Genomic DNA, 8,661 nt, shown 5'->3' on the forward strand with positions numbered 1-8,661 from the left:
CCCAGACTAAATATAGCCACTGCCCCTAACTAGTCACTGCCCCCAGATCCAATTCACCTATTTGAACAGGTGTGTCTTTGCGCTCAGCCACAATCACATCATCCATTTTAGCCCAAGACAGGACCACAATACCTAAGTATCCATCTTTACCAGACAGGACCACAGTAGCTAGCCGATTAGAAAGCAGCATGACCAGGATGTTTGACCACTGGACCATAGAAGGGACCCCTCCCCGTTATCTAATCCCTTAACAAATCCCTCCTGCTTTTTTAATATTCATAATTTCTGTTATGTAATTGCATCTTTACCCTGTAAAAATTCATCTTGCTTTCACTGAAGTCACTGCTTCCTCTTGAGGAGTCAATCCTCAACAAATGCCTATGCTTGGATTAGAGGTGGTCTTACTCTGAATTCTTTGAGAAGACCCCGATAACATACCATGAAACTGCAGCAACCCGGAGCTCAAAAAGGCAACAAAGATTTTTTTTTTTTTTTAGGAAATCCATCTTCCTATCTCATAAGGAAATGATTCCTATAGCTTCCCAGGCCACGTGGAGCTCTCCCAGAAGGGATTAGAACCTGGGGTCAACAGGAGGGAATCCCTCCCACATACACCCCCTCAGGTAACTATCATTGGCTGAAGTGGAGGGGAGGGACACTTCACCCTTTTCTTCTTCCGCTAAGGCTCTTCTCCCACCCCACTCCCTACTGTGAACTCCCACTCACAAAGCAGGTTTAATGGAATGAAATTCCTCTGGGTCCCTGCAACAACAGAGAACATCCACAATTTTTCTCCCGTGATTCTTAAAACACATGGAGAATGCAACTGGAGACCTGGACAAAATCTCCAAGAGTGTCTTTGCACATGGGTCACGCTAAAATTTCTCTGGGTCCCTGCAACAACACGTGTCAACCAGATTTTTCCATGGAACCTTGCCACTGGCTAGACAATCCAAGTGAAATCCCAACCTCACCCAATAATAGGACAAGGAGACTCAGAGATTAAAGAAACAGGATCAGTTAAGCCCTGGGTAAGTGTGAGGTTCCCAAGAAAAGAGATTAAGTGCTTGGGGTTGATTAGTCAGAGTTTCTAGGCCAGCAGGCGAACCTTATTCTGTGGATCCGTGGTCCTTAAGGATCTCACAATCAGGCAAGGATTCTAGGTCAGTTTAAAAGCAGTAGAAAAATATGAGCATTTATCAGCTAGGCAGTAGCATTTTAGAGAGGAGAACACTTACTAAGCACCTACCATGTGCCAGGCAGGACAGCTAGGAGACAGTTAGGGCCTTGAGTGAGGAAGATTCATCTTCCTGAGTTCAAATCCAACCTCAGACACTTACTAGCTGTGTAATGGTGGGCAAGTCGCTTAACCCTATTTGCCTCAGTTTTCTCATCTGTAAAATGACTCCAAACTTGATGTTAGGGCTGAGCACTACAGCACTTGTGGAGGAAAGTTCTGGCCTTGTCCTGATGCTACTTTCTTGGGGTATTGAATATTTTCTTGTTCCAGGATGTCAAAGACAGCTCAAGCTCAGGGCTTTCAGCATTCCCCAAGCGGTCTAATCTAGGGCATGGTCTGATTGCAGCCGTCATGGTCTAAGCTTTGCAAGTGTCTGACCTGGGCTTGGGTCTGAGCAACAGTAAAATCTGCTGGACTCAGCCACTGTCAGTCAACTGGGAAGTTCTGCTAATTCAGAGCAAAAAAAACAAAACAAAACAAAAAAAAAAAACCCAAAACAAAACTGGAGAATCCACTTCGGTCTGAGATTCTTGCCCTGGTTATTCCTCTGCTGGCTGGGCTAGAAGCTGAAACTGAGTCCCTGCTTTGCCCTTGGTGAGGTCTAAGCCACCTCGCTGCTGCTTGCTTCCGAGCTTTCTCCTTTCTGGGTACACAGCTTAGGGTCTGAGACTGCTCCTTATTCCAGAATGCTACCTCTGGCGCGGCCTTCTTCAGGCCACCCTAGACCTGTGACCTGGAACTGGATAGTGACAAAGCTGCTGGGTGGCATGTGTTCCCACATCCTGATTCAGTATTCCATTGTGGATCTGGGTGCCACGGTGGTGCTGATGGTGCTGAAAGCTCATCAGGCTTCCCTATAAATCTGGTCCAGATCTGAGATCTCTTCTTGCCCTGGTGCCCAGTCTCTCCCTACACTGCAATGCTCTGAGTGCACTGCTGAATCTTGTTCCTGGTCAGACCTAATTTCCAGTGTCCACAGACCTCTTTTATATATCTTCCTATGTTGATCTGGACTGGAAAAAAAAAAATGACTCACTGTGATTTTTTTTTTCTTAAATTTCCCAATTAGGATTCAGTCTGGTGCATTTTCTAGATCTGTTTGGAGGACTTTGGGGGCAGGGGTGGGATGAGAGGGTGATGAGGAGGGGAGCTCGTTGTTCTTCTTCCTTCTACTCTGCCATCTTGGCTCTGCTTCTCTTCTAGTGACTAATCGTTAATGGGAAACACACTTATTAGAGCTTAGGCGTTAGAGTGGTAGGAGCTACCACTCACAGCTAGAGTGGTCACTGCCTAACTACTGAATTCAATTGCTAAATTGAGGGAGTAACCTAGAGAGCCTATTTCATGACAAAACATAGAATGTCTGACTTAGGGACGGCCCTCAGGACACAGAGTATCTGAGCTAAAAAAGGCCCTTACAGAAATAGAAGAAATGAAGAATGTTAGAGTCAGAAGGGACATTTAGAACATAGAATGTGTAGTCCAGAAAAGAGCCTAGAACATAGAATATCAGCTCTAGGAGGGCCCTTGCAACATAGAACATGGAATATTAGCACTGTCAAGATCATCTGGTCCAATCTCCTTATTGACAGATAAGGAAAGAGTGATAAGAAAGGGAAAGTGATTTGCCTGGGGTCCTCTGGCCAGTAAATAGCAGTGCCAAGACAGGAGCCCAAGACTCCTAACTTCCAGCCCATTGTTTCTCCCCCTCTGCCACTGTCCTGCCTCCGTTAAATAGGTATTTATTCAATTCAAGGCATGCTGGTGAGAGTAAACCATCAGCTGAATCTCACCGAGAGCGCTGAACTTCTCAGCTTTTACACTGGGCTTAGAAGACATGGCTCTCCTTCCTCTTTCCCTCTGCCGAAGGTTTTGCAGCCCCTGTTCGGGAACAGTTGGCCACTCATCGATCCTCCTGCCCACTGCTGGGAACCACCCCCTGGCGGGGAAGCCTCCAAGTACTTACCAGAACTGGGGCGAGTTCTCTGATGTTGGTGCCAGGGAGAGAAAACCAAATCAGCAGCCAGGCTTTCAGTGTCTCCCAAGCTAGTCCTGAGTGAATTGTTGGGCAGTCCCTGGAAAAGGCCCAATAATAATAATGACAATGATAATAAAAATAATAGCTCACTTATATATGTAAGGGAGGGTGTGTCCATGTGTGGGGCTCAGTAATTACGGTGAGGTAGACAATGAAAGTATTATTGTGCCCATTTTATAGATAGGCTGAGGCTCAGATATCTCAAGTGGCCCACAATGCCTAACAAGATTTCTTTTTATCACTAGCCAGGTGCTGCAGCAGATAGTGCACTGGGACTGGTGTCAGAAAGACCTGAGTTCAAATCCAGCCTCAGACACTTAGCAGCTGTGTCACCCTGGGCAAGCCACTTAACTCCTGTCCACCTTAGTTTCCTCAAGTGTTAAATGGAGATCATAACAGCACCTATCTCCCAAGGTTGGTGTAAGGATCAAAGGAGCTGCTGCTTGTAAAGTACTTAGCATTGTGCCTGACACATAGTAGGCATTTAATAAAAGCTTATTTCCTTTCTGATCTCCCAGGGTTGTTATTAGGATCAAATGAGATAATATTTGTAAAGTGCTTTGCAGACCTTAAAGCACTCTATAAGAGCTAGCTACTTAAACCACAATAATAGGGCAGATAATTTAACTGAAATCATTACTTTTAATTTTTTTTTTTGCTAATATTATTATTATTTGGGCCAGACAATGGGGTTAAGTGACTTGCCCAGGGTCACACAGCTAATAAGTGTTAAGGGTCTGAGGCCAGATTTGAACTCAGGTCCTTCTGACTCCAGGGCTGGTACTCTATCCACTGCGCCACCTAGCTGCCCATTGGCTGTTATTATTACTATGTACAAGTATTGCTCTGCTGACAGCATCCTTTGATCTGCCTTGGTAGCATTGGGGTGACATTGTTCAGGATCCCACAGCTAGTAAATACCTGAGCTGAAATTTGAACCCAGGTCAGTCCCGACCCCATTTTCTGAGTCTATCCCATTATGTGATCCTGCCTCCTGTCCCCGGGCAACCATAGTTTCAGAGAACAGAATAGCTTGAAACAGTGCTGCAGGTCATCTAATATGACTGCCCCATCTTGTTGAAGAGAAAAGCATAGAGGGGCAGCTAGGTGGCTCAGTGGATAGAGCACAGGTCCTGGAGTCAGGAGGACCCGAGGTCAAATCTGGTCTCAGACACATAACACTTACTGGCTGTGTGACCTTGGGCAAGTCACTTAACTCCATTGCCTAGGCCCCCCCCCCCAAAAAAAGCATAGGAAGGACAAGTAGGTGGCAGAACTGGGAGGAGGATCCAGATCTCAGGTTAGGCCGCTCAGAGCAAAGTTTTCTGTAGTCAGAGGTGGCCAAGGGTGTATCTGCTTTTCTCCAGTTCTTCACAACTAAGGATAGTGAATCATTAGCCCACCGGGGAGACAAGAACACTGGGCTAAGACTCAGAAGACCCGGGTTCCAGGCCCAGATCTGCCACTTACTCACTGTGTACCCTGGGCAAGTTAATTGCCTTCTCTGGGCCCTGGTTTCTTCCTCTGGAAAATGAGGTGTTGAATCAGATAATCTCCAAGGTCTCTCCCAGCTCTGATAGACCATGTTCTAATCTCAGGGGCCTTGGTGTTACTCATTCTAAGGTCTACGGCTATGATATTTTATATTCTAAAGTCCCTCCCAACTCTAACATTCTATTTCCTTTCCCTTTTTTTAAGCATGCTTTAGTCTGTGTTCAGACAATATCAGTTCTTTCTCAGGAGGTTGATAGTATGCTTCATTATTAATTCTTTGGGATTGACTTGGGTCATTGTATTGCTGAGAATAGCAAAGTCACTCACAGCTGTTCATCATACAATATTGCTGTCAGCGCTAACGTTCTATTTTCCATGTTCTAAGATGCACTGGGCTGCCACCATGCCTGGAACGCACGCACTTCCTCCTTTCCTCGGCCTCTCTGTCTTCCTCTAAGATCCAGCTCAGGCACCATCTTCCACATGAAGCTTTCCCAGTTTGACCCCCTTCCCCAACGAGTTCCCTCTCTCCTAAATTGCTTTGTATTATTGACTTTATATCTGTGTAGTATCCTACATGTAATTGTCTATCCCGTCAGAATGTTAAGTCCATTGTGAGGAAGAATGGTTTCATATTTTGTACTTATATCCTCAATCCTTGCACAGTGCCCGGCATATAGAAGGCATCTAATATGTATTTGTTGATTGCTTAATCCAGGGATAGGGAACCTGCAGCCTCGAGGCCACATGTGGCCCTCTAGATCCTCAAGTGTGGCCCTTTGACTGAATCCAAACTTCACAAGGATTCAGTCATAGGGCAGTACTTGAGGACCTAGAGGGCCACATGTGACCTCAGGGCCGAAGGTTCTACCCCTGGAATCCTTCAGGCTCTAACATTCTATATTCTCATGCCCCTTCTAGCTCTGATATTCTATGTTCTACATCCTAAAGTAGCCTCTGGCGGTGACATTCTATATTTGGAGGTTCCTTCCAGGTGAGATGGTCTGTAGTCTCTAAATAGATGGATAGCTTCTAGGATTTCTTTGTGTGATATCTTGGTAGGCCTGGGGGCTCATGGTTAAGAGAAGTCCTGGGGTGAGGGGTGCCAGCCTAGGTTAAGGCCCCCTCACCCAGTAGTTTGGAGATGCTCTCTGGACACTGTGAGGTAGACGGAAGTTTCCCTGTTTCTTTGTCTCCTGCTCCCTGTTTTCATCTCCATATCCTTTGCAATTCACTTTGGCCTGGGAGTTAAGAGATAGCCCAGAATTCCCCAGACAGTTTCATTGTTTCTCTAATCAACACATAATGTTCAGGGTTCAAGACCGATGATCAGGGCTGTCTACCTGGTGGGATGGAAGATGCACCTGTCCCCCGATTCCATCGGCCCGGGACCTGAAATTCTTCCATTTAAGCTACTTAGCACACTGTCTCTAGGAGGCTTCCATGAAAATAATAATTTTAATATTCTGATACCTGAAAGAAAAATTCTAAGACAGTTGCTAGACAACAGATTTTTAGTGTGTGATGCAAGGGAGATGAACACAGAGAGATAACACTTATCCCTTCCACATCTCGGGGAGTTAGGGGTGTAGTACCCTTGCAATCTTGAAAATCCATGTAAAATTTTTTGGCCCTCCCTTCACACCTAAAAAAGAAAATGTGTTGATATTATATAATACCATACATCTACTTTATGCATTTCTAAGTTTCTAAACCTTTTCGATGTCATCTGCTGGCCATCGTGTCGTCTGAAGCTTCCACAAAACTCCCCCAAAATTCCCATTTAATTTCTTATGCCGACCTGTGATATATTGAAACCAAGATGGGAAAGTCACAATGTGGAAGGGTAACTGTAATATATTTGAGTACAAACTTTACTTGATTTTCCTATGGGTCTTCTTTTATACAGAAAAAAAGGAAATACTTACTTTATTCTGATATATACATATATATATATTCTGATATATACTAATACGATATAGGAATATATGAGAGCATGGAGAAAAAAACTCACAGTTAATAAATGTCTCCTTTAAAAAGATGTAGGTGATATATGGTACAAGATGTAAGTGACACATGGTACAGCTAAAGGGAAAAAGCAAACATTTATTAAATACCTAAAATATACTAGGTAGCAAAGTGGATAGAATGCTGGGCCTAGAGTTAGGAGAACCTGAGTTAAAATCTGACCTCAGATACTTACTAGCTGTATGACCCTGGGCAAGTCACTTAACTGAGTTTGCCTTAGTTTTCTCATCTGTAAAATGAGCTGGAGAAAGAAATGGCAAACCATTCCAATATCTTTGCCAAGAAAAGCTGTCACACAGAGTAGGACACAGTTGAAGTGACTCAGCAATAAATGTACCAGGCACTGTGCTAAGCACTTTATATTTATCTTTACATTATACATTATACTTTACATTATCTCATTGGTCCTCAAAACTAAGAGGTGCTATTATACCCATTTTATAGTTGGGGAAATTAAGGCAGAGAGCATTTAAGTGACTTGCCCAGGATCACTTAGCTAGTGATAATTAATAATAATGTAGCACTATAGAATCCCATGTTTAGAGAAGGGCCCACACATGGCAAGGGCCTGTCCTTGTGTGTGGCTCAATGGGAGGTAGAATAGCCTCCTCTCCCTTCACCCTTCTCCAAAGGAGATTTTCATTCTCACCAAAATAGTAATAACAACTAGCATTTGTATGTGCCAGGAACTGTGTTAAGTGCTTTACAATATTTTATCTTATTTGACCCTCACAACAAGTCTAGGAGGTAGGTACTATTATTATCTGCATTTTACAGATGAGGAAACTGAGGCAAACAGGGTTAAGTGCCTTGCTCAGGGTCACCCAGCTGGTAAGTGCCTGAAGCCGTATTTGAACTCAGGCCTTCCTGACTCAAGGCCCTGCCCTCTATCCATTGTACCTGGATGCCTATAGAAATAAATATCTATTCAAATTGACAATACCAGGCAGCAGATTAGATATGTGAGAAAAAGACAATTTTGAACTGGGAGAGGCTGGCTGAAGAGGGAGGTACAGGCGGTGGGGCCTTCTCTCCTGCTCTGATCCAGAGTTATGATATAGAGTATAGGGAAATATCATTGTTACCTATTTTACTTTCTCAGAAAGCTACTACAGTCCTCTTTAAAGTAAGATGGAGTTGTTTAGGTCCAAAGTTAAGTAAACTCCATTTCACTGCCAACTCACAAGTATAGTAAGGATCTCTCTGGAGGAATGTCCTTTTCCTAAGATGCTAGGGGATCTGAGAGACTTACTGAAATAGACCTGTCCTGGGGGCCTTGCGTGGAAACATACCTGAAATGAAAAACTTGGAGGGGAGCCCTGAGGAATCGAGAAATGAGCTGGGAGAGCAATGGCAGAGAGAGGGGAAAATAATAGGGGCTACATCTCAACCTAATGGAAGACGTGAGAGTGGCCCAGGAGAAGTCAATGGTTTCAGCCAATCCAGCCAAGAAGTGTCAGACGCCCGGCAAAGATGGGAATCCCACCTTCCCGGCCTTGGGGTCCTGTGAATGGGAGGTGGAAGGAATGGGGGAGCCTTTCTTTGGGGGAGGTGTCCCCAGCCTTTCCCATTTCCCAGCAGCTGCCCCACCCCAACTCTTCCCAGCTCTGCAGTACTTGCGAAAGACAAAGTCAACAGCTGAGAAACCCCCTACTTCCCCTGGGAGGAGCTGTGGCCTGCTCGGTGACTGTGGGGACGGTCACATGCAGAGCGGGAGAGAGAGGTCCTTTTGCGGGAAGGCAGATATGCCTGCCAAGCCTGCCCACCACCTCTACCTCCCTCCTCAGCCAACCCCACCCTTTTCAAGTTGCTCCCGGTCGGAAATGATCCAAATCCCCTTCTCTGCACTCACACAGCTACC

At 45.0% G+C, this 8,661-nt stretch overlaps 1 long non-coding RNA gene across 2 annotated transcripts in view; it reads right to left on the bottom strand.

Moving 5' to 3' along the window:
• LOC114036543 overlaps positions 1-3,311 on the bottom strand; it is a 9,850-nt gene extending 6,539 nt beyond the window's left edge. For both annotated transcript variants that reach the window (XR_003568339.1, XR_003568340.1), the window contains exon 1: positions 3,207-3,311. This is a non-coding gene — a long non-coding RNA (uncharacterized LOC114036543). The remainder of the gene's footprint in view (positions 1-3,206) is intronic.
• Positions 3,312-8,661: the final 5,350 nt, after the last annotated feature.

Source organism: Vombatus ursinus, unplaced genomic scaffold (genome assembly GCF_900497805.2).
Source record: "Vombatus ursinus unplaced genomic scaffold, bare-nosed wombat genome assembly UNPS02009918.1, whole genome shotgun sequence".
In the NCBI taxonomy this organism is placed as follows: Eukaryota; Metazoa; Chordata; class Mammalia; order Diprotodontia; family Vombatidae; genus Vombatus; species Vombatus ursinus.